Source organism: Bombus pyrosoma, linkage group LG3 (genome assembly GCF_014825855.1).
Source record: "Bombus pyrosoma isolate SC7728 linkage group LG3, ASM1482585v1, whole genome shotgun sequence".
Taxonomy (NCBI): domain Eukaryota; kingdom Metazoa; phylum Arthropoda; class Insecta; order Hymenoptera; family Apidae; genus Bombus; species Bombus pyrosoma.
The window spans coordinates 11,270,941-11,297,797 of NC_057772.1; the positions used below are offsets into that span (position 1 = coordinate 11,270,941).

General features: G+C 36.5%; 1 protein-coding gene across 3 annotated transcripts in view; it reads right to left on the reverse strand.

Annotated features, from left to right (window-relative positions):
• LOC122566160 (protein Tob1-like) overlaps nucleotides 1-26,857 on the reverse strand; it is a 117,392-nt gene that overhangs the window by 87,875 nt on the left and 2,660 nt on the right. For all 3 annotated transcript variants that reach the window (XM_043723001.1, XM_043723003.1, XM_043723002.1), the window contains exon 2: nucleotides 1,440-1,488. The gene's annotated coding sequence lies outside the window, so the exon portion shown is untranslated. The remainder of the gene's footprint in view (nucleotides 1-1,439; nucleotides 1,489-26,857) is intronic.

Below are 26,857 nucleotides of genomic sequence, written 5' to 3' on the forward strand. Positions count from 1 at the left end.
TGTACAAAGAAACAGCGTTGAAAAGCCAGACTTTACGTAAACATTGGTTAAGTATAATACTGAATGCCATTGTCGTTCGCAAGCTGGCATATTTCAAAACCGTGCAATTAACTTGACAGTGGTCCAGAAATATCACTAAACACTACCAATCCGATCTCGTGAAAAATAAAACGCCGTTGCCAACAGTTTCCATACGAAACTTTCTTCATTGATTAATCGTCGACCTCCATTCGGCTGAATACCAAAAATCATCGAACTCAGAACGACATTTGCATTCCATCATTCTACGAAATATACATAAATTCACGTTAACCTATCACATTCGAGCGAGAATGACTCGAAATGTTATGAAAGCCTAGCTATTTTATCGATTACCATGTGATTCATTGCTTTGAATTGTACTTGCAGTTTTTTTCACACCATTCAGAAACATGTTCTCACGTAACGTGAACATTGAGTCACATTTCTTCAATTCAAGTTACTTTCGCATCGGAACAATTTGAATTCGAGTAACTTCAATTCGTATGGACACGAAGTTCAAATAACATATTCGAATTCAAGTTACTTTTATCACTTAATTGATTCTTAAAGGTTGCCATAGGTGAAATTTCACTTTCTACTTTTTTTTTTTTTTACTTTCTACTTTGTATCTAATATTGTATAATAGCAAAACATTTAATTGCATTTATTTTATTTCATTCACAAATAAGGTAAAATAACGCAGAACTTCACACATGATAATAGTATCAATGATTTCCTTTGATGATATCTATTAAGGACCATAGTGAGTTAGCGTATAACATAGCGTCTTATAACATTTCTATGTACAAGACATTTTACGTACTTTTGTCGGTAGTGCCATTTACTTGATTTTACCTTTTACTCGTTCTACTTGGTTTTATTTGCTAGATCCTTCAATTTTAGACTTGATGCTACGAAAAGGTTGAAAATCCTCGATGTAGGAAATTTTCATCGTCGTTAGAAACTATGAAACTGAACTTCTTCGCGGTAGTCCTCGATGGGTGGCCGTCTGACGATTTATTGGTTGGTTGGTTCGTTTGATAAATTGACTTTGATGAATTACTTTCTCGGCCTTCGAATATTTACCGAACGCATTATCGATGGGACGTGGATGAACGGAGGAAGGGCGCGCGTCACAGCCGGAATATTAAACTAAAGCGGCCGGAAGTGAGTCAACGTTATACGATATTACTCTACGCAATTATGATGTAACACGGGCCGAAATCGAAAATAGTTTCAGCTTTTTCTCTTCTCATTGAATTGACCCGAATGTTTCTCTTCTATGTCAGATTCCACGATTCTTTTCCGCTTCGTTACGTTAGCGAAACGTTTCCCGTGCATCGTTCGATAATTCAGCGATTTTTCAGTATTTTGCGATTGCTTAAACGGTACGACAAATAAAGTGAAAGCAGTGTTACCTTGCGTGGTTTTGCCGTGCTCGGTCACCGCCTCGAATCGTTGTACGATCTGCAAACAGAAGAAACGGAGTTTGTTAGGTCGATCGCTTTGTTCGCCGGGCAAGAACAGGTTAAGCCGTTTTCACGCAACTTTCGCGAAGATGCAAATGATAGCGATTTTTTTAACAATATATACGACCCAAGTTGATTTACCAAAATGAGTAAAAATAAGAAACACTTCTGTATAAAAAAAGGTAATGTCAATGACAGACAGTCAATGGATAGTTCAGATAAATTGGACATTTTTTAGAACCAGGTGAGAGAAGCTTTACAAAAGTGTGGAAGAGAATTAACATTGAAATTCTTGTTCGATCGTGCTGTTCAACGATGAGGAGATTTTATTAGCATATTTAAAATAAATTTTATTGTTCCGTCTTATAACTTACTGTGAGTTTCTTAAGCCTTTCTCACGAGGAAAATCACACAAGTGTTGGAGATATTACTTAATAAGATTACTCCTCTCTCAGTGCAGTACGAGAGAGGCTTAGTCAAGTTGTTCAATGTAGGATTATAAATCTCACGTCTTAAATTTCATCATACGTAATACCATTATTAATATTTATCGCCTATAAAATGTTGAAAGTATGTATTTTATATGCCTTATGTTATTACATCATCCAAGAATTAAGATTGACAAATCAACTAAAAATTCTTAAGAATGTTCAACATTAAAAATTTTTAAACGAGATACCGTTGACCATTTTAGTGGATAGCAAAAGGAAAAGAATTCAGAATGAGCTTACAGAATAATTTACTGAATAATTATTTTTTATCGTCGCGTCTTTTCTGACCCGTTTTCTGCTTGTTGTTCGAGTCAATACATTTTAATAATTACGTTGCATACAGAAGCATTAAAAACGTATAATTTCTAATACCATTTCACTGAAGCGTCTCTCGTACTACATTGTAAAAGAATTAATGTTCATAGACTATTACTTATTTCAGTAAAAGTATCTAAACGCAAATTGAATGTTGTGACCATAATTGAAACCGATTGAAACTCTATGAAAAGAAACGTTTCGATCGTATCGGCGATTTAATATCGCTACGTTCGAAGAATACTTTCACTGGATGCCACAATAGATAGAAAAATGACAATAGCGATCGTAGAAGCGCGAAATCTCGACACGGTTACAGGCGATCGACGACTCTTGTTTTACATTAAAAGAACCGCTAACCGATTTGTAACGATGGATCGGTAAATACACTACTAATTAACGTACGCTGTCATGTAAAACGACAATAGCTTTTTACAATGGTTTCTTCACTTTCACAATTCGTGTGATAACAAGCACGAACGACAAGCAAATAGTATTTCACCATGATTCATTTGGAAAGTAGAAACTGCATCAAACTATGTCGACCATAGTTGAACTTCGCGAACAAAAGTCAATGGTAAATATAATTTTAGAATTCTATTCTCCCTTATCCTTAATTTATCTTATTAATTTAATAAACATCAATTTTGTTTTAATGTTACTGTTACAGGACATACGAGGAAAGGTATAAGAATTACTGACAGTTTGAATTTTAAATCTTTTTGAGTAATATATTTAACAATATTAAATATTATGTAAATAGGAAATCATAGAAATTAAAAAGAAATTAATTAATTTGCCGTACCCGATCATCGTATAGTCCATTGCTTCTGAACGTTATACGACATTTGATTGAATTAACTGAAAGAAAAACGACGGATGTACGTAGTGACGCTGACCGTGAACTAACGAAGCCGGGCGTTACGCGTTATTACTCAAGTTCACGGGTCAAAGTTCGAACGACTATGCGTGAGTTTCGTGTATGTCGGTCATGAATGTTTATACCTATGTCGCTTGGCCACGGAACAATTGACCCCAATATATAGGTCGCTTTCCACTAATCATCGTATATTTCCCTCATATTACTTCCACAAATGTTGCTACGTCTATAAATACGAGCTATTAACTAAACTATTTATATTGAAATTTACTGTTGATCATTCTTCTAAAGATGGATTAATTTTAATAATACCATTGTGATCGATTCATGTTTATCGTGCTTGAAATTTTTCTTAACTGTTATGTATTATAAAATTCTATATGTGAATAAAATACAAGAAAGAAGGTAATTGCTTTCGTTTAGATTGTTTTAGAGAATTCATTAAACAATCTTCCTTGTTCACCTCAAGTCTTCATTATTGCGAGCTAACTCCTATGATTCTTCGATTCTCTTCAAACAAATTGCTTTCAAACAGCCGTGTTTCATTCGATTAATCCATCTACCTGCTATTGCAAAGTTGTAGACATAGACTAAATACGAAGAAAATGAATAATTTCCATCCGATAAATTCCAAATGCTCCCTGGATGCCTGTCTCGTGTGATTAAGCATTGTAATTAACCGCGCAATCTTCAAACGTTCAAGCTCTTTCGAAAAACCATCTCAACTTGATTAACCCTCGTATCGTTCCACAAATGAAAAAGCCTCCTGAACGTAAGAACCTAACCCGTATAAATGTGAAAATTGCATTACCTCTTCCTCGAACATTCAAACCACTTCCAAAAATATATCAAACCTAACTTAATACCTCTGCAACGCATCTCCGCTGAACAACCATACATACATTCACCATGCTACCAAGAATATTCATCAGGAAGAACGTTGGAAGGCGAGCCACTTCCATTCGTTGTCGCGAAAGCTCGCTAGACAAATGACTCAGCCAGACCGACCTGGTTCAATTTTTAAACCAGCTGAAAAAGCAATGGAGGGGGTGTAAGCGCGAAAAAATCGAGTGCAACGAATGCGTGCATCGACGTCGGGATGCGATCGCACGCGGCCGAGTATCAGAAATAGCCGGCGCGGTAATAAAAGTTCTCGGAAGACGTGCGAACTCGTCGGCTGTCACCAATTATGGAGTTGTATGAGACTCGATGCCGCGCACCGAAATATTGGAAGTAATTGCTGGGATCGTATTACGTGGAATGTAACATGCATGTGGATGTAAATCGTGGAACGGATCATGGTGGAGGATCGGCTGTTGAAAAGTATGTTTGGAGAGTTGGCAAGCTTAGAATACTAGGGTGCTTTGGGGCGAAACTGAGTTTGGAAGAATCCTCAGAACTTTATCATTCTGGATTTTCACCAAAACTATTCTGGAGGCAATTGTCTACTTTTGAGAAATGTGTAATGGAAATTTTAGAAAATATAATTAGGGGATATAGAGGTAAGAATATATATTAAAATTGAAACACGTATATCTTTTTTTGTATTAAAATTGCTTAGAGATCTGTCTGAATGATTTTTGCAAATTTCCAAAATTTTTTTCTTTCTTCTTCCGTTTCTGTTGAAATGTTTAATAAACAGCGGGCTGTATACTTTCGTTCGTTTATTTGAAAATACTTATTGTGTAAATGTAGAAATATTATTATTTACTGGAAAATAAGTGAAATTAATTAACACACCATTGTATTTCACAGTAAGCAGTTTCACAATAAGCACGTTAAGTCATTGTGTTTCTGACTTATATAAAGAGACCTTTGATAATGTACCTATTATTCTTTTACATTGTTTCATCTCGACGAAACAATACACTAACTACTTTATATACACTTCTCAATAATATCGCGTTTAAGCAACTTTCACAAATTATTTCACTCAGTGGGTTAACTAGAAATGAATTCTATTCCCTCTAACATCTTACGCTTTCCATCACTGCGGGAAACGTCGTAAGTAGTTTATAAATTTTACGTTCAATAAACCCAAGCGCGTATCAGAAATTTCATTTTCCGACGCGTACTCCGTAGGAAGCGGAGCTTTATTAAACGTCGATCGCGACGTCATTACGGTGAACGCGCGTTTTCGAGGTTTATTGGAAAATCGGTGCAGAGTCTTCGCCGAAACGACCGTTTATGCAGTGGAAGGCGGTCGTAACCGTTCGACGAAATCATTCGACGCACCATGACGTTCCAGAAGTCGGGATTTGAATAAGAAAAAGACAGGGAAAGTCGGCTCGCGGCACGATGACACCGAGCGTTCTCCATTGTTTCCATTGTCACTCAGACTCGACACAATCGTCGCTGGACGACAACAAAACGATCGAACAATGGGCAACGAGTCCAGCCACGACTTCCAAGTGAAATTCCATCGTGGCTCTCGTACTCGTTCCGAGGAAAGAGCTGATCGGCACGATAACGAGGGTTTCTCGTGAACCTGGCTGCTTTTGCATCATCGAACCAGCTTGACAATCCTCGTTTCGCCATTCAAGCTGCTTCGTTGATGAATCCATCATTCCTACGATTTCTCTTTTCGTCTTTGATATGTTAATCCTTTTCCGGTTGAAAGTGTCTTCCTAGTCTTTCTTAGTTTGAAGAATTCGATTTTTTAATTGGCTGTTCCTGCTTCTATTAACTACTAAAATCGATCGTTGGCGAATCACTTGATATTTTAGGTAGAGTTTTGTCATTCTCAGAGAAGCCTGCTTTGGATCAGGTACCTTCGTTGTTCGAAGAATTTGTTTCTTTCGTTGATCGTCTACGGACTTGTCAATTGTATGCTGCAGCATAACGGCTTATTAGCGATTTAGTTGAAATCTTTGAACTTTATACCTCTCGAAAAAGATTGGTTTCGATTAGATTCTTTTGCTGTTCGAAAGATTATTTTTAATCATAATAATAGGTTATCGACAATTGTTTGTATAATTTATGGAAGATATTGGTGAAAAATAGAAATTTACGTAAGAAAGAAACGCACGGAAATATTCAAGGAGCAGCGACAAAAATACAGGTCACGCAACGGGGGCTTCTTCGAAACTCCATTAGTCCACCCATGCGTCATCGTTCACGAGAATAAAACTGTTTACTCCAACCTATCTGCGAACCAAAATCACCGAAATTTCTTTCTTTACGATCTTCGACACTCAATCACACGAACTAGCCAAACTTGGAATGCCGCGGTATTTCCCTAAAGGAAGGAAAATTCCCAACTACTGTTCCATAAAATCGCGAAAGCTGCAGCGATAGCGTAATTTTCCTAGTCCATTGAATCGTTCGAACAGCCACCACTTAAGACGCTTTGGCATTCCTTATGGACTCTCGCCAGGATCTCGAAAGTTCCAAGACAATCGGCTCGTTCGAAATACCTCGTTGTCCTCGAGAATGCCTAATTTCGAATAATAGCGTGAAGCGATTCGAAAGTTTCGAAGGGATCCGGTCGAACGACAACGAGGGAGAGAAGTCGACGTGATTTCGTCGCGATTCTTCGAAAAGGGGTGCGAAAGGGAGCGGCGGGAATCTCGGAGGGTGAGAAGAAACCGAGAGGTTGTGGTATTGATCGGTCGCCGGAAAACATTCCCTCTCGACGACCGACTTTTTTCCACGAGACGGAACAAGGAAAACAAGAAAACGGCCGGATAACGTGGCTCGATTTTTGCAAGCACGCTTCACAAAAAATCCACCGAAAAAAAAGAGGGTTGCTAACCTGTTAAGAGATGCCGCGTTATCCGCTTTACGAAAGATACTGCTATAATAGAGATAACGATTTAACAGTTATAGGCGTTCCAGCTACGTTTATATTCTCATCGTAACAACTACGCATTTAGAGAGTTTTCTTTTACCGTCCAAGCTTTCATCGATCGTCTGTGTCTACTTCAAATTTTTCCCCTGTAATATTTGAAGCCAGACACGTGACGTGCGAACAGAAAATTGGAGATATACAAGCAGAAGCATTGGAAACGAATTTTAATCTTCCGATAAGAATTTTAATTTTTTTGATCTATCTTTAATCGTACTTATAAATTCTATCATAATCCAATGATTATACACACACGTGTATATATATTAAGTAAAATTATCTAATCTAATCTGATTGTTCAATTTTAATCAAGATTCAGTCTGGCAGTTTAATCTTTGTCATTTTTAATAACAGTCTTATCCAAAGCGTAAATTTAAATGTAAAGTAAATGTAAAAATTCAATTGCTGCAGAGAAGGTGTTTCAAAGCTGCGGCTGTATTTTGCATACGATGTACGCAAACTTGCATGATGTGTAACGAAGGGATGCTGTACACACCCTTGACTCGATTAAATGACCCCTAACTCGTGGAATCTGTTTAAAGCTCCGCGTTACTGTGGATTTACGATACGTCAATCTCTATTAAAAGGCGTGCACAGGGAAGAGTTAAAGTTTCCCTCTCCATGAATAATTGTATCAAGCATCGAGCTACTGGGGTATAAAAGTCTTTAATCTCGACAATGGAGATGAGACTGTGTTTGTACATCGAGTGAAACCAATTTGTGTCTCGGACGTTGACAGAAACAAATATTAGAATATCAGGAAATTTTAAAAAACGGACGCTCTCAATCATTATGTCTTAATTTATTTTTTATTTTATTTGTCTCTTGGCCCACTTAATTTCTTATCTGTTCTGTTCATCTGTCCTTTAAAACTGCACAAATTCTGTTAATTGACAACAATCTAATGGAACTTTTAGTTTATCTTAATTCAATGTCTACTATCTAATTGTCTATGCTTCTTACCAAACTATACAAATTGTATTATCCACAACCCTTTCTGATTGGCAAGGATCATCATGAAATTATCAGTTCGCCTTAATTTAATTAATTTCTTTCATTTCGTTTATCTTCCCTTTTGAGTTATAATAATTCTATATTGACAATAATACGAGTTTCGGTTAGTTAAATTGGTTTTGATACATTGTATACTTTAATGTATTCTTGATCAAACCTCTACCACTTTTAATCAGATTATGAAACAAACATTTGCTTTTCTTCCTAAACTTGCTAACCACATTTTCCGTCTAAATGTCAAATTACAAAAGTTCTATTAACAGCCACTCCAGACCAACTAGTACAGAACTCTCGATTCATCCCCTAGGTCCACCATTTCCCAAATTTCAAATCTAAACAAAGTCAATCGCTCAATCCTCAAACACCCCGCACCAACACACCAATACAAGCGTAATAAACCCTCGCAAACCATCAGCGAACCCCATACCAAGGTACGATCCTTTTTCCACACAAGCTACAAAGGATGCTCGTATTTAGCCTATCGGAGCAAGGGGGTTGAATTCTCTCAAGGACACGTCAGTGACGTCGTGGAAAAGGAGGAGGGGTGCTATTTTAACAGGCGACCCTGGACGATCGATCGACTCGAATTAACGACGGCGTGTCGACCGATGTGACGGAACACAGAGAAGTATTTCGTGCTGCTTCCCATCCTTGGTGATTTGGCACCGCGCGGCCACGCGAGGTCGTCGAACTCGGGGCGTGACTGACTCCGCAAGAGGGTAACTTCAACCACCATGGCGAACTTCTACTTCGCGCGGCCGATTGATCGACCACCCGATGGGAGTGTGGGCCCCGTATCTCGAGGATTTATCTAGCGCGGACCCCCACTGAAATTTCCAACTTGAACTTCCCTGTTTTGCATCCAGAACGCGTGATTCCCACGATAACGTCGATCATTTTTTGTTAAGGTTTGAATTAGGCTCGTGGATGGAAAAATGGGCCTTAATGAGCGGTTTTAACGTCTTAAGCATCGAACAATGGAAGCGGTAAGTCATGCAAATGCAAGGAATGGAGATTTCGAATGGGGGAAAAAAACACATTTGTATTCGTTTCGATACTTATGGCATTTGTTCCTTGAATGTTGTGGACTTGTAGCGTTTATGTAGTTTATCATCTTAACTTCTTTATTTCTTCATATTTCTTGAAAATTAGCGTTTTCAGATATGTGAATTTCAATACAAACTGTGTTTCGGCATTGGAATTATATCTCGAGATAATTTGGATCATATTATGATAAGATAATTAAAAAATTTCAATTTTTTTGTATTTATATATATGGAATATATAAATACACCAAAAGTGAAGAAGAGTAAAAAATAAAAATATGGAACATACAGATGTATCATGCACAAGTTGCTCGTGGATGATATTTCATGGAATTTTCACTTTCTTTTGTTCCGTATACACATAATACGCGATCCCATAAAATCAAGCAAGTCTTTTAGAATCTAAGGTTCTGGGTACTTTAAAATAGAACTACACGCTCAAAGTCTTCTTCCAGAAATCAGTGTCACAAGCAATTCGAGAATCTTCGCGACATAATAACACTGTGTCATTCTATTTCGTACAACAGAGATAGTGAAAATGAGATCCATTTTTATCGATGTTTTTGTTCATATCGTTCATAAAATTATATTTTATGTCATCAAACGACATATTATTGAAATTAAAGTACTAAAAATATTTTTAGGGCAGAAACTTCCAAAATTCTCCAATTCTAACGATAAAGGAAATTAATGGAAAAAAGAATTAAAATTCCTAAAGAGAATCAGGAAGAGATAAAGTAAATATAAGATAATAGAAGATAAAAAGATAAAGTAAATATAAGATCGAAATCAAATAATTAAATTACCTTCGCTAATCATATCACGTACAGTCCTGTCCATAAATCGTACGCTTGCTTGTACTGAGCAAAATGATTGTTAGAGTGTACGCATGATCTTTTGGATTATTTACCGAACACTTGATGGAATTAAAATATGCAAGTTTTTATACCACCAAATAACCTGTATTATGAAATAAATTTAACACTTACGATAAATGTGCGGGTGATTATGAAAGTGGCCTAAATCAATAATGAAAAACAAAATAAATTTATCGCTCATTTTGCTTCGCGTTTATTTGCATTATAATAATCTGAAATCATCTTTGCTAAGTTCTTTTGTAAAAATTCAACTGCTGGAGCGAATTGGTTGCTGCACCGTTAAACAGAATTCAGTTCATACGTCAAACGCAATACTTTTAAATATCTCGAGATCAGGCCACTTTCATAATCACCGGCACAAATCTCAAAATAATGGACGAAGCACGTGAAAAAAATTTTTTGTACAAATATTTAATTCTAACAAAATCGTCTTGCACGAACTAGGCAAATGACTTATCAACGAAAGTGTATATTTTTCACTTTATTTTATATCTTCCGTATCGTTCGTCAAATTATCTGTAAACGATAAATAATAATTTTATTGTTGAACACTAACCTCTCTCGAAACAAAAACTTTCGAAACTTCTTCCCTGAACAATCGAAAAAGGAAAGGAAGAATAAAAGAGCTCAGAAGAAAAAGAAACGGCAGAAAGAAAAGAAGATACTTCGAATTTCTCTCGTATCCCGAGTTTCGCTCCATTACACGCGGCTAAGGATGCATCAAAGAGAGCCGCGACGCCCTAAAAGCTGGCGGATCTCGATTTCTGACCACTCTCGAATTCCCCGGAAGCCTTTGGAACCGCGCGGCCGGCGAGAACGCTTTCAACCCTCTCGCGCGAGCACGCGGAGCCACGCCAGCTCGGAAGGTGGTTTGTAACGTGGGCGGAAAAGCTCAGATCAATATCAAGCGCGAATTGGAACGTTACGTGGTGAAAATCGACCCGTGACCTAGTGTGGACCCGCCCGTAGGTGCCGCGCTACCGGTGGCGCCATCCGAAACATCATTTCTTCGCACAAAGCCTTATACATGTAAACACACGTACATATAAAAGCGAAATATTCGACGATCTACGTCTAGGTGGAATAATTCAATGGGTGCGCTCAACGTCTTAATTTCGTCGCAGAGTTTGTTGAAGTCTCCCATCACCGACGCTGCAATTTGGTTAATTCTCATCCAGAGTTCCTGGCACGCTTTTAATTCCCATGAAAGGGAATTCTCGTTAGCACATTCGTTATTGCTAAAATACAATTATCTATTCTTCGAACTGTAGTTTTCTTTCTTTTCTTTTTTTTTTTTCTTTTCTTCTTTTATCGGAGATGCATTTATTTTAAGTGACAGAAGAATGAAAATCTTTTACTGCTCTTTGACGGAGAAAGAGAGAGTAATTTATTTTAGCGAAGAAGAGGGGATAGTTTATTTTATTTGCGATAAATGGATGAGGTTGGCAATTAAAATGTGCTTGTAAGGTCTTTTTGCAGGAATTGTACATAAGTGGAAAAAGTACGGTGAATTTGAAGATTGAAATTGAGAATAGAACTGCGTGGGTTGGCTTTAGATCGTTTGTTAGTAGAATGAGTAAGTGTCTGGTCAGACGAAGGACGATGAGCGGGATCTGTGTGAATCGAGGAAGCGCGTAACGGAAACGATTGATGTGGGCGTTAATTGCGTGGATAGCAATTATAAGGAATTGGAAATAAAGGGGTTGCAGGTTTTATTGAAGGATAATATAAAGATATATGAAATTTTCCTTGATCTAGAAACTATATTAAGTCTGTGAAATATATGCAACATAGCTTTTGTTTTCTTATCGAATAGATAAGATAACGAAGATTATTGCTAGTTATGCAATACTCTCATTGTTTTCACGTTTCTTTCATGGAATTACTTGCTAATAATTTTTGCTTTCTGAGTCTTCCTGCACAATTATTTACGATCTAGTAATATTAGCCAATTGATCAATCTTATTGCACGAACAATATTATTACAATATTATAATGTTAAGAGTATGATGTATAGAGAAATAATTAAATTTAACTAATTCCAAGCATGGTAAATGTCAAAAGTCCACAGTTTTCACGTAACAAGAATGCATTTCTTGCATTTATTGACAGTATTTATTTCTAAAATCTATATTTACCATTTTATTTTCTCAATTCGTTAAAACCCCACACCTAATCATAAGACTATAAAATATAGGGATAGAACTGTCACAATTAATCAGCCATATTTTCTCCGCGTCCTAATCAATTTTATCGTCGTACTACCGTCCCAAATACCAGCTTCCTTTCCAGAACAAAAAGGTTCATCAGGGAAGGTCGTAACAATATAGTCTCATGCGCCAGTGTGTATCGCGTAATGGGTGGCAACTTACGCTCCAGCTCCTTATTTGCAGGAGGAAAGTTCCGCGTGCACATCAAGGCAACATATGCGATGCGGAGGAAGACGTGGAGGATTACTATTAGAATAGACCTAACATTAATTCCGCGTGCGGTAGATTAGGACACTCTCTAGGTTTCCCCTTCTACCGCTATTTTCCCTCGATTTCTCCGTTAAACACATGGATTATTTACCTTTTTCGGAGCCGCTTCTTCTGTTCTGCGTGCTTGTATCCGGCGTAGAATAATTTCGTTCATTTTATTTTCTCGGGCAATTATTATTCTCTTCTACAAAGCAATTATCATTCTTCTCTATTATTATCGTTTTCTACACTCTGCTATAGTGGTTCTTTGGATCTTTCTCGATCCAGTTTTCTTTTATTCGTTCAAGGTCTTCTAAATTTTATGCAGCATGGAATTATGTATTGTTTTTCCATTTTTGGTATGGTTGAGATTATTTGCGAAAGATTAAAATAAAAATTCCTTCTGTTTGTTTAAATATGAACCTTGAAACACAAAAATGGAAAGATTCAGAAAAGATTGATCTTAGAAGCATCAGAGTAATACAATGACCAATGACTAAAATTGGCCAAATTTTTATAAATTTGACACATTTTTGGATACTTGAGCAACCCTTTTTGTAAAATATATAGACGGAAGATTCTTTTTCTTCTTCGTGTAACTTTTATTTTCATTTGCTGAACGCAAGTTTTAGACCAGTTATTAGCAGTTCTAACGTTGGATATTTTTGCAAGTAACAGCATTTTTGCTAGAATCTCTTTCTAACCCTCGTAGGGCTTCGATTAATTCTATTTGGTTCGTGAAGTTATATAATTTGTTGCGTCGCACGTAGTTTGAATAACAATATGTGCGTTATATTAATACGTGTGTTATATTGTAACAACGACATTTGTATATTACGTACATATCGAAGATGTTAGGTTTTCGCTTGGATCGATCGATACTGCCGTGCAACTACGATATTTAAATTTTTCATACGTATTGCTTTTGAACCCCTCTGGAAATTGTAATTTGAAAGGTAGAAATGAGACACAAAGAAATATCAACGTGAATTAATGATATACGAAGACACCGTATAAGCTCATTAGCATACAAAATGTGACAGATGGGAATATCAATTGTACTTTCATTAGAACATTAATGATGCATGACCGTATCGCTTAAAGACGTATCATATTGCAATTAAGTATTCATCATGCATAAAATATTGATAGCAGCTAATCTGGAAATTATTCTCTTTGGAAAACTCTAATACCTTCGATTAAAATTCGAGCTAAGTAATAATCAATTCGAAATAGTCAAAAATAAATAAAAATAGTTAACATTTGTAACCATGAGTAATAATGGAATCATTAACAATCTCCATTCGCAGAAAAATGTTTGTGGTTTACGCAATAAGAAGCTTGTAGAGCAAAGAATACACTCAAAGTGGATTATACCGGTTGCGGCCAGACAACGCGTATCAAGTTCACTCGTTTGAAATGAAACTCGCATGGGCACACTTTCATTCGAGCGTACTCAAGGAAGACTAAACACAGCAAAAACACGGCAACTTTTTAAACAATTGCTTATACAATGGATAACACATGTACGAAGGGCTATGGCAAAAACCAGGAAGAAAACAAGGGGTCAGACTTAACGAAGATTAGGGAAATGCGTGGAACTTTTTCTCATTTCATTCTTATTTCTTACGTAGTATAGTAATTCTTTCCAATGATAAAAACTGTGTACTGAATCGTAATAATTTTTCGAAATTTACGTTGATAGAAAACAGGTGTGAAATAGTGCAGAAAAAACTGGAAGGAAACAAGGCGCTCTGCGTGGATAAAGGTAATTATCACTCACATAAGCGGGACCATCGAAACAGCTACTTGTTCGTAAAAAAAAGCTGTGAAATAGAAAAAATGGAAGAAACCAAAAAGATTTGTATGAACATTGAAAAAAGAAAAGAATACGCAGACACGCGTTATGCATAAAAATAAAAAATACGAAAAACAATGCTGTAATTGTAAGTTTTTTGAACAGCGGATATTCATGAAACTCTTGAAATATGTTCGCAAGTCGCTATGTATTCTTCAACTTCGCTTTTTGTCTTTTTCAAGTCAACGCCTCGTTCCAATTTTCACCAATCCCTTGACCGACTTTCACTCGAATGCTCGAAAAGGACGCTTTCTGCCTACAAACCACACTGCCTTATCGTCGACTACCATCGATTTCCTCATCGGGACGAAAGGAAAGATGAAAATCATCGTTGCCTGGAAATCGAATGAATTTCTCAACCACGTCTTCCGGATTCCATTGTGCTATTGAAACACTGTCATTGACGTAACTATAGCTGGGTCAAGGTTCACAGGTTCCATTATCGATCTTACTGTATTTCTAATGAACGCTGTTCTGTCACCGTGTTCTGTCTCGAGCAGTGGCGACACGTGTGTAATTACTAAAAATAAATGGTTTTCAACGAAACGGCGCTTCTTCGAAACGAACTAGTTGAAATCGTTTAATTGTAATTCCACTAATGAGGTAATTAAGGAAGCTCGTTTTTCATTTAGTAGGACATGAAATCCAAAAATCCAATAATAACGTCACGACTGGCGAATCGATCAATTTTTAATGAAACAATATTACATAGGAATTATTGCATAGAGCAATCGAGTTAGCTCTTCCAGATGAAAGTCTATTACGATTATACCGAAGAATTGATCGAATGAAGCCAATTTATTTCGTGCGTTATATTTCCTCGACAACTCTCTATATATGCTTAAGGTTATGATCGTAATACGACGCATGCCAACGATTGTATTTGAAATATTGCACGCTGAAATAAATGATTTAATTTTGCAAATTAACCATTCAGTCACGAACGACGTTGAAGTCGCCTTCTATTAGACGTATTCTGCTAATTTCGTCAGGCCACGCCATTTGTATGTTGCAAGTTAATACAAGAAAGAATATTTCCCTCTTCTTCCTTTATTTTCATTTTTTTTTTCCTTGCTGCATTGAAAGTCTCCTAATGATAAATCTATACAAGATACGTATTTTGCTCGCGAGCTAGTACAGAAAAATATGACAATCGCTCGCGACTCGAGACTTAGGTAACGTAAATTCATCCAAGACCAATCTTTACGAAACTCATAATTCCTCGCCTGCCGCATACTTTAAACGATCGAACAGCGAATTTTGGCAGGCGCAGCCCATACAAAATCTATAAAACAGAGCGAAACGTTTGCGGAGTGACTCTCGATTTCTCGGTAGAACCGGTCGAGTTTCGAGAAAACGTTCTCGATGCGGCTGGAAAGGGGGCGTAACCTCTTCGAAGATTTACTTCCGACGGCAGGGTATACGCATTACCTGGATGCAATTTATTGCCAGCAAGCACACACATACGTGCAACTCCATTGAATAATAGCGCATTATCCGCGTGTTGCGGTCGTGTACGCTCGCGCGCACACGGAGGCCATACTAATTCCTTGTATAAATAAAGGACTTATCTGCGACCTGCACTCGTTCTCTAGACGTTATGATATACTAACCTCATTAGCATGAGGCGCAGCGAAGAAGTATGGCTTCAATAACGGCGACGCTGCCTGAGGATCGATGATGCGGTTGAAAGCAACTCTTCGTGTATTAGATTCTTTTGAACGATCGATTGTCAGTGTTTCTGGTATAAGAGGCGAGTAATTTAGCTACTCGATTGTTTGTCGACGATTGAAGCAAGTTTGGTCGTAGATTTGATACTGATGTCAATTGATCTTACGGTTATTTGGAAAATATCGAAGATTAATACAATTTAGAGTAGAACTTAGACGTGGGAAGCACTTTTGTATTATTAACATCAGATTAACGGTTTTTTATCTTTTGTTTTATTAATTTGTTGAGAGTTTGGTGACTATAGGATAGCTGTAAGTTTTGGGAATGGTATTCGTTGAACGTAGTTCTAGTCAATTCTTTAATGTAATTGTTGCGCTTTTGCCGTAATCTAAAAATGCTGTAGAAGATAAAGTATGACAGAAATACGATTTCTCTCGCAAGATATTTATCTTTTAAAATAAGCAACTTTCTTGATTATCATCGTTATCTACTTTTTCTATAAGCTGCTTTATTATAAGCTGCTAAATTAAGTCTAATTTATTCTTCGCTAATAGATACATAGAATGTTTAAAAACAAGTGTATGGAATTTTAGGAGTATTCAATAGTTAGAGTATTCAGTAAGAGGATAGAGGAAATTTAATCGGCGTTGAATCTAGGATCAGTATTCTTTCAAACGATAATAGGTACACTGGTTCGCAAATAAAAATATCTAAGAAACAAAAGTTTCATCACAATTAATGATTATCGCTGTATCGTAATCAGTATGAACGAAAGCTTTCTTTCTCCATTTAGTAAAGGTGTTCGATTAACGTATCTTCCACCTGTTGTAATATAATGTTTTCCCTGTACATGTTTCATCTACAAACAACTACGTACGTGTATTACAAATATAGCACATTATTCATTATAGAAGAATGAATGAAACTCATTAAATATTTCTACAAAGACGTATGAAATTAAATTTCACACTGAAAGTAGAGATTCTAAAATCTGTACTGATCGAACTATTTTATATACTTCTCAGTAAATAATATAAATTCTTAAAAATCTATATCGCATATTATCACCACAATTCTTCATGAACGCACAATTCATCCTTCTAATAGAAGTCATCTTGTCGATCATCGTGTCAGTTGCCCTATCCGGTTTCCGGCAAGATACTTGCAATATTCCCAATCCAATTCAGTCAAATACGAGTCCCGTTAAAGTGTCGAATCGACATGAAAATTCACGATCCTGTGACACGCGTGTAATTAATAATCGTGTGTCATTCCAGCCTCAAATTACACCAGCTGCATCTGTCACCGTGTGTTATCGGTACCGTTACCTTTTTCCTGCTATCGCTCATTAATACCGCTATTACCGCGTTGTATCGACCTATTATCGTATATCTACTGTTCGTTCCGTTATCCCTGTGAACGCCAATTCTTTTCTTTGTTCGACTTTCGAGCTGGAAATTATCACGTACAAATAAGAGAACACAATAGTTTAGAGGTGTGATACGTTAACGGTGTAATAATATTACCGACGTGTAAACCATTTAAAATGTAATTTGAGATTCGCGAAAGGTTCCAACGAATAACGAAGAACTATTGGGTGGCAACTAAATGACTGCGGATTTTGTCATTACCATTTAATGGCAAAATCCGCAATCACTTAGTTGCCAACCCAATGGTCACCGAAACCATCATACAGCTAAAACAGTTTAGAAATATAGCGTTTACGCTACAATTGTATAATTATATGAATTATCGTTTATTTTATAATTATAATTGTGCAACGAAGCGTTTCCAAATTGTCGTGTACTTTGTGATTCCGCAATATAAAAATGCGATTCATTTGTCTCGTACCCCTTTGAATCGGATGGACACAACGATAAATCATAAAGCATAGTATGTGCGATCCAACAGTTCGAGTTTTATTGCAAACGCTTAATCGTTAAAGAACGAGAAAGTGCACATTATGCTAATAAAGAACAGGCTTCGGAAATTTCCAAAAAATCGGATAGCGGAAAGGGAAACGTGGAGCATATGGTGCACGCGACCGATGCAAAATATGTATAGGCTATAAATTCGCGCGGATATCAGTGTGATCGTGGCCAAAAATTATGGCTTGCCGGAAAACGCGATGGATGATGCCGAAACGAAAACGAAGCGCACCGGCGTGCATCGACCAATCGCTGCGGTCTTGTGTAAGTCGTGCGACCACTGATTGGAACGGGCGTGGGTGTATCGAATCGATTAGACCGGCGATCGATTATCGCGTGAACCACTCCGCGCGCGTCCCGGAAACTCTCCACTATTGCTCCACTTTCCACGTTGTCCGTGATTCCTTCCTCTCTTCTCTTCTCCCCATTTTCCGTACATTAGATATTCCTTTTATTAGTCGCTGGTTAACTTTTGACAATTTCTGCACCGATTATTAACTCGTAAGGGTGGAGTCTATCAGACTTCAATAACTTTTACTTTCGTGGTAATTTAATAAATATCGATCGTAAAGCGTTGTGTGTATCAATATCTAATAATCGATAGATGTACGTATAATTTAATAGTGTTTAAATAATGTAATACGTGTAACATAGAATACTTCTTTATTTTTTAATCACATATTTGTAGATTTCTGAACATATTACCAATACGACGAAGTGATCAGCCATACCAGTTACAGATCGACTCTAATTGGCTCGCAATCAATGAGATAAAACCTAAGTAAGATTGATATAGAACACGCAACGAAGATTTGCAAAAGTTATTTGCTACCATTAGAGGGAAAAAATCAATTGAGAGTTAGACATTCGCGTGCTGAATTCTTTGATTTAAAGCTTAGAAAGCCTCGTCGAAAAGATTTTAAATAAAGTAGAGAAGAAATTCGGAAAATTCTAAATGTGTCATGTGGGATCTAAGAACGCGAAATATTATCACATGAAAACTCATCGGCTATAAAACGTACATATATACAAGGTGAGATATTAATCGTTTATAATTCACGAGATCCTTCAAACGAAATAAGAATACTGAAAGTTTCCACAGCTTCTAAATATCTTCTCGGACTAATTGCTTTTCTGTAAATATTCTAATACTTGTCAGTGTATTCATGTACTTTTGCATCTTTAAATTGCTTTTAGTGGAACAAGAGATTCAACCAGATACCAGATAAAGTTCATTGTTTGTGCATGGAAAGTTTACCGCCACAGAGTCTAGACAGGAAATTTTCGAGCCTTGAACAGGTGAACAATTAGCGTTCTTCGTTTTTTATACACCTATAATACACGTTATGTGTACATAATATTCTCTGTTATCGACTGTTAATTGGTCTTTAACCAGTTGCTTGGAAGTATTCTTTCCAATTATTCCCCGACGCGTTTGAGCAACTCATTAACATGTCTTCAGTCAACTTCAGGAATTACCTGTTTTAATACATTAACCGAGTGATTCGTTGTTGCATGAAGCAGTTACGCGAGAATATTGCAAACAATGAACAGACGTCATATTCCAATTAAAAGAAACTTACGTCAAGGGTATAATGAAATGACAAAATGAATTATCTTAGTAAACAATTATCATTTTTTTTATCACGAAATCGAGTATACCGAAATAGCAGGACGTTCGAATAACACATGCAGCCCAGAAAAATCCAACAGCCGAAAATCAAACACGCCAAATCAAACGTGAAATAAATTCAACATTGATATCTCTGTGATAAATCACTCGACTCCAATCTGTGATTATACGTAGTAATTATCAATGCTAGCAGATATTCTCGGTAAATTTAATTACAATATTTGTACGAGTTGAAATTATCTGCGTTGAAGAGCCTCGAACAATAAAAACGATCCTAACAGCGACAATGAAAGAAATGTAATTGAAGATTTATTCGGAATAATGCAGCAGACTGATTTCTCTGATGGATACGCTCTTTGCTATTTACATACTCGTATTTTTCTTCCCTGCTCTTTCATCGAAAATATGAGATTGCACGAGTGATGGCCGAACGAATAACGGTACCGAACTCTCCGGCACGTTTGCATTATGTAACCATGTTTTAAAAGCCAGTCGAGGAGGTAATTAACCACTGTTTGCCGTGCAATTATAGGAAACGAGGTGTTTTCGATCCATTGCCGCGTACTTGAACGCGCGGAGAGCTATCGTTGTCGGACGAATGGGGAAGCATTACGAATTCATGGTGAAAAATACAGCGCACCGCGCTCTGTAATTGAGCAAACCGGAGATCAACTTTTCGAAAAATGTCAGAGACGTATTAATGGTAGCGTTATTTATTTAACGAACACCGTCCAGACAAATTGAAGTGGATTATTTATTATCTTGCGAAATTATACACCAGAGGATGAAATTTTCACTTTTAAGAGTATTTATCGCTTTTTTGTCGGTGAATTGATTTTGCTTGTTACATAAAATAGCTGCAGTAGAATTGCGAAACTTTCAATTTACATATAAAAATTGATGCAATTGCGTTGCATAATTTATTTGGTAAAATGGTAAAGATACTGGGATGATCCATAAGCTCGTGCATTTTCTTCATATATTTCCTTCTACTATTTTTTAGAGCGAATAAAGTTATTCGTTTTATATGTTAATGCCATGTCGGTCTTGGTTTCTTGGTGTCGTATATCTCGTTCGATTAATTCATTGTATTTCACCGTTGTTTGCTCAGAAAGGAATATGGAAAAATTGAAAAATCGTATACTTCTGCTTCACTACTGGAGGCAGAACTTCAAAGCAGGAGCGACGAAGAAAATATCATATTTTTCCTCGTATAAATCAAATAACTTTAGTTGTTCGACGAAATAATACAAAGGAGTATATTTAAAAATCGTACGAGCTTATGCATCACCTTGGTAATAACCAATTTGGGAAATTATTTGCAACATCATTTTTCTCCACTCGTCAAAACAAACTTTATGGATCAAGTCAGTGTCAAATGGATGTCAAACGTGTTTGAAGACAAGTATGCGTAAATTAGGACGTTGACTGGGAAAAGAACGAGCGATTAGTTGCTATCCTGATTCACAAACGAGCGAGACGAGGGGTAAAGTGTAGTGCAGGTCACTTATGATAATACCTATTCCGGTAATGCACACCGATGTGGGCAACCTTGAAGAGATAAATTTCGCGATAAGCCCGATAATTAACGCCACTAATGGCTATTATTATCTCGGTTCTAAGGGAAAAACGTTAGAGGAACGCGTGCAAATTTTAGGTGGAACGTGTTAATCGCAGCACCTCCGTTGCACGACTTTTGCGACTGTTTCCTCAACGATAATAATATCCGAAATAACAGGATTGCGAAATTGGATCTGCCCGCGACCGTGAGAAGAGAAACGCGTGATCTGCAAAGATACGTCTTTTCGCTTTCTCTTTTTCATTTTATGTTCTTTATAAATACAAATACAGATGATTATTCGAATTTTGGAAATAAAATATACTAACAAAAATAGATTCTATAGTACATGTTGGCATTTATTGTTAGAATAGTTTAGTAACGAAAAGCATGCTACTGACTTCTGTCTATGAACGATGTTATTTTCTAACAATAAGTGAAATTTAATTCGTATTTAAAATATTTAGTTATTCAATTAGAATTTAAATGACAGACTTAGTATTTAGATATTTGAAGAGCTATTTAAATTTATTTAGAAATTATTAAGGGAGGGTTTGTGCAATATCAGTTTGGATTTTGAAATATTTTTTTAGATAAATATAAATGTTTGTTCTTATAATAATAATAATAATAATATCGGCGAAGAATATTGAAAAAGTTTCTGCTTTGTGGTATTAGGTTTTTTGAAACACAGAACTGTAATTCAGTTATGCTATTGATTATAGTGTGATTAAAAGAAGCTTTTATTTTCCTCCCTATGTTATTTTCCATTGCACTCAATTACAATTACAATTTCATCATTCATAATTGAAATATTGTTCAACGATTTACTTGTATCTGATAACTTGTTTCGCTGTATATTTCGATAACTGATAAGGAAACGATACTGATTGATTTCCTGCTTACATCATTTTTATGTCATCTACCTTTACACATGGATTTTATCAATCTTTATAATACCTAGAAAAGAACCTCACAATCTGTCACATAGAATTTTCTAAACTATTCTGTCCTACAACGTTAACTAGTAAACTAATAAAAGCTTCAATATGCACAACTTCTCAATTATCGAGCCCATAAATTCTAATAAATTAATTGTCGATTCTACCAAAGCGTTAAATATTATTCCAAACACAAATTTAATAAAAAATTCATACTTAAATGAATTAGGAATACGAACGAATACAACGTTGATTTTAGCAAACTTTTAAATATTACCCCAAACACAAATCGAAAATTTACAAATGAAAAAATCTCGTTAAATTAAAAACGTGAAAGATGGAGTTTAGATATATCAAAATCCCCTTAATATCGCAGATCGTATATTGCAAATAGATTTATCAAAGTACGACCTCGAATCAAAGCTCGAACCGTTAATTACCTGGCAATGACGCATTACGAGAGATAACAAGTATTATAAAATGTCAGGCAATTGCTAACACAAAGCAGTTTTTATGCAGCAACTTTCTTGTTGATTATCACACGGTTCATAATTATCGCGACAGAAGAGCAACGCGTTAGATGACGCAGATGGTATTCGATTTACTGACGACCAAGTTTAAGAGCAACGCAGTAATGACGCTGCGATAATGTATCAGTAATATCTGTAATATTACGTAACCTGTGCATGGTTGAAGACGCAACAAGCGTTAAATGTGTTTGTTGCTTTTCGACGCGTGTCATCCTTGCTCGAAGGAGAAACAGTTGCTGTACAAATGACGACTACTGTTAGCTTATCAAGAACCTCAGTAAAGAAATCATAGATCTAAAGCCTGAAGTTCTTTCCTCCTTTCGATCATTTACTATCCAATTGTATCTTCTTTATATCATTAAACAATTTTTCCAGTTTGATAGGAAAATATTATGTGAAAGAATTGATGTTCATATATCTGAGTTTTACGTTTCTATTTTATTGTGAAGATTCTTAATACATTAAGAATTTTGTCATTTTTCTTAGTGTATTCATTTGATAATATCTTTTACGTTAGTAAGCGTAGATTAATAATTGTATACTATTCGTTTGATAGGTACATTAATATTTGCAATCTTTTTATTTTAATTTTATGCTATTTTAAATGTTTGTTTGCTTGTTGAAACAAAAGTGGCACTGAATCATAAAAATTCGAGTATCTTCGTCAGGGTACACGTACGTGAATTAAATATAGAAGTAGCAAGTTTTATGCTAAATTTTGTTTTTTTGCGTTACGTTTATGGTTTTTGCGTAATTTACGAATGTTCGTAATTTATTTCTATTTCTGAATAATATTCTGATATATATGTATATTTCCGTGTATCGTGCAGTTAATATTTCATGCACAACTTGTGTAATAAATCATCACGAATGCAATGAAATCGGGAGAAAAACATAGAATTTTGTTGCATCTTTAAGTGAAGATGAGGGAAGTAACTGAAAGTGAGTTGTAATATTAAGGAAACACGAAAGGCTTTGTCAGTAATTATGCTGATAATGAGAGAACCGATTTCAAAGTCATTTTGATACCACTTGTCACCTATCTACGCAATTAGCTTTGAAATTAAACACGTTTGGCCTTGCTACGCTTAAATGTCATTTCGTCGTCGATTTCTTCGCAATCACCAATTATCTAAAAGTAACATGCTGGAACATTAAAATTCTTAACGCAGCAGTTTATGAAAGAGGACATAGGAAGGCACTGATTTTCAGAAAAAGCCGCAACTAAATGCGCTCAGGAGCATTTAAGAGAAGAAAAATAGATCTCTCATTTATCACAAAATCCTCTTATCGAACAATTCGTCTGCGATTACACGCAGAAGCTAAAGCTTCTAAAACTCTAAAACGCTAACCTGTGTAACATGGCTGATGGATTCGTTTCAGAATCACGAGACATCGTCGCGAAAATCAAAAACGACATTTCTGGAAGCGATGCGTCGCGATGTAATTCACGGAACGTAATTGGTCGAGGCGGGTTCAAACGTTTGCGCAGCGACATTCCGTGGCTTTTGGTATGCAAAAATCAGGCAGCGAGAACCGTACAAAAGCTGCAGCTCGTGGCGATAGACAGACATAGAGAGAGAGAGAGAGAGAGAGAGAAAGAGAGAGAGAAAGAGAAATAAAAAAATATAGAAGAGCAAAGAGGCTCGGCGGCGAATTGAAATCACGCTGCGGCAACAACGAGCTTTCGGGCAGCGCGGCGTTTCCGCGCAAAAATCCAATGGTTGAATCGCGTAATTATCCCGAAGACGATTAACGACGACGTCGCGACGCCTCCCTTTTGTTCGAGACCCACCAACCGCCGCCAACTTTCTTCTGTTTTATTCGGTACAGGTAATTAATTGCTAGTGGTTATTAATTAATTTCGCGGCATTGTGCGTCCGCTATGATTCACGAGATGTTTGAAACCTCTAATTGATTTTCATGGGAATTTATTTTTTCAATTTTGGATTTTTTTCGTTGTGGAGTATTAAGAGGTAAAAATTCTTATTCAATACATTTTATACATATTTATATGAATCTTATGATATTTACATGACGATATTTATGATTATATGGGAATGTTAGTTACTAAATCGCTCGCTTTATCAGTGATATTGAATGTTAATTGATATTTATCGATAATTAATTCTACGGAGAAAGATATTTATGTATATTAATAATTGACGAATTTTTATTCCTATATGTCCAAATAATGGATATCTATAAATTTATAAAAAGGTACTCGAGCACGTATTTTTTGATAAATTTAATCTCTTCTGATGATCCATAATTTTTAACTTAATTAATCTGTCTCTTACAAAATTACCATCATCGTTATCGTTATCTTGATCATTACACGTTACATAAATTATACGCACACCACTTTTAAACGTATGTATATATATATATATATATCTACTTCAATTTAATCAAATTTCATACTATCTTTTACAACATAGCATCATGATCAGAGTGCTTGAAACGACCGAGCTTCCAAAACAAGGCAAGCATTTAAATGCTGCACGTGGACGTGTCAAAAATAGCGTGCCGTATTCCTGCCCTGATAACGTAATAACTCAGCGAGTAATAAACAGAAAATTACGGAAATTAAGTGGTTGCCACGGTTACTAATGCCCCGAGAAGAATTCTGCATTTTCAAGGAACAATCTTCCGCCATTTCTTCGTCCCTACGGACCAAACATCTACAGAAAAGGACAGAAAGAAATATCCAGCATTTATAATTGAAAAAATTACTGATATTACTAGAAATTCTACACCACGTACACATTACTATTAAGGCGAGGAAAACGTTTGTTCATTACATTATTCTTGAACATTCAAGACATTTTAACGCATTTCCCCACTTTCTATGTAATTCAACTAAGATTATTTTAATTGTTAGAACGTATACCAGAAAACGGCGATGTATTGAATTATTTGTTAATAAGATTCAATTGATGGTATCTTTTAACGATCAGTGGGAAACAACAAATCGTCCTTTATACACTCTTGGTTTTCGTGGTCGTTCAATTACTACTTCCTTAGATCTGCATAAAACTTCTTAAACAGAGAAAGAATTACAGATTCGCTTTACTTACGCATCGTCCCTGAAGACCTGGATTTCGCCACTTGTAAAACCCAAAACAATTCACTCAAACGATATATTCATGACATATCCACTATCCTAAATAAAACCAGCATCAGGACTACAAAAGATCCAGCCAAAGACATTGAACTTTTCGCGACCTATCAATGTCTTATTCGAAAAGAACGCTGCTGACATTTGTGGACCTTCGTCACAATACTCGTAAGAACAACCCTAACCCAAGCGTCAAGTATCAACAATTTTCATCGCTCATTGTTTCAGTTTCGAATTACACGCTTCGTTAAGCGCGTAGCTGCGGAAACTAGCAACGGAGATAACACGCGAGATGCACCGTAAAAGCATTCAGCCACAAATCCCAAAGGATGAATAATTAACACGAACGGTAAATTCGACTCTTGGACCTCTGCGGAGTCCTTTCACAAAAAAATCCTACGGACAAACTTCCTGGTCCTTTCACAAACGCAATCAAAGAAAATGGCAGAATACACGCGAGGCGTTTTGCAAACTTAATTGGCGGTCCACGGCCGCAGATCCATGTCGGTAGATTGCATTCTGCTGCCGAAAGATGCAAACGTAGATCGACTTTCCTTTCCGTTTCGCAACGGGGGCTGGCTGTGCTGGCTTGGCTCGATTCGGCTATCGATTTGACCGATCGCGATATCGATTCGCAAGGATTCCGCGGACCCTACCGTTGCGAAATCGACCGCGCAGCTGCTGATATATTTAAGCGAGACTGTCTATTGGTAAACGAACCGGAATCTGGGCCAGTTACAACACCTGTCGCAGCGTAGTCCACGCTGAATCGTTGTCGTTTAGCTCCTATGCCAAATTTCGCGTCGTAAACACGACCACGAAATGTTCTTAAACGAGAAGCAGGATTCTGCTTGAGTTCTGAGACACGGTCGCGTACTAATAAATGGTCGTCGAGGGATGAGATCAACGATAACACAATTAGCGTTGAAAGCCAACGAGTTTGGCTTGAATCCGGTGATGGATGATTACGATACTTAGCCGCGCGCATTGTGCTAGGTTCATCTGAGGATCCGCTCCGTTGCCGATTGTTTCGTAAGTCGGTGGAGAAGGGTTCTACTAAGTGGGTATTTTGAAACCATTTGTTTCTGGGGTATAGGAGTTGTGGTAAAGCGAATTTGCGAATAAAAAGGTTATAGTAGAAGGTTATAGCATAAATAGAATTTTGTTTTTGTTTAACGTAATATAATTTAGAGAGGA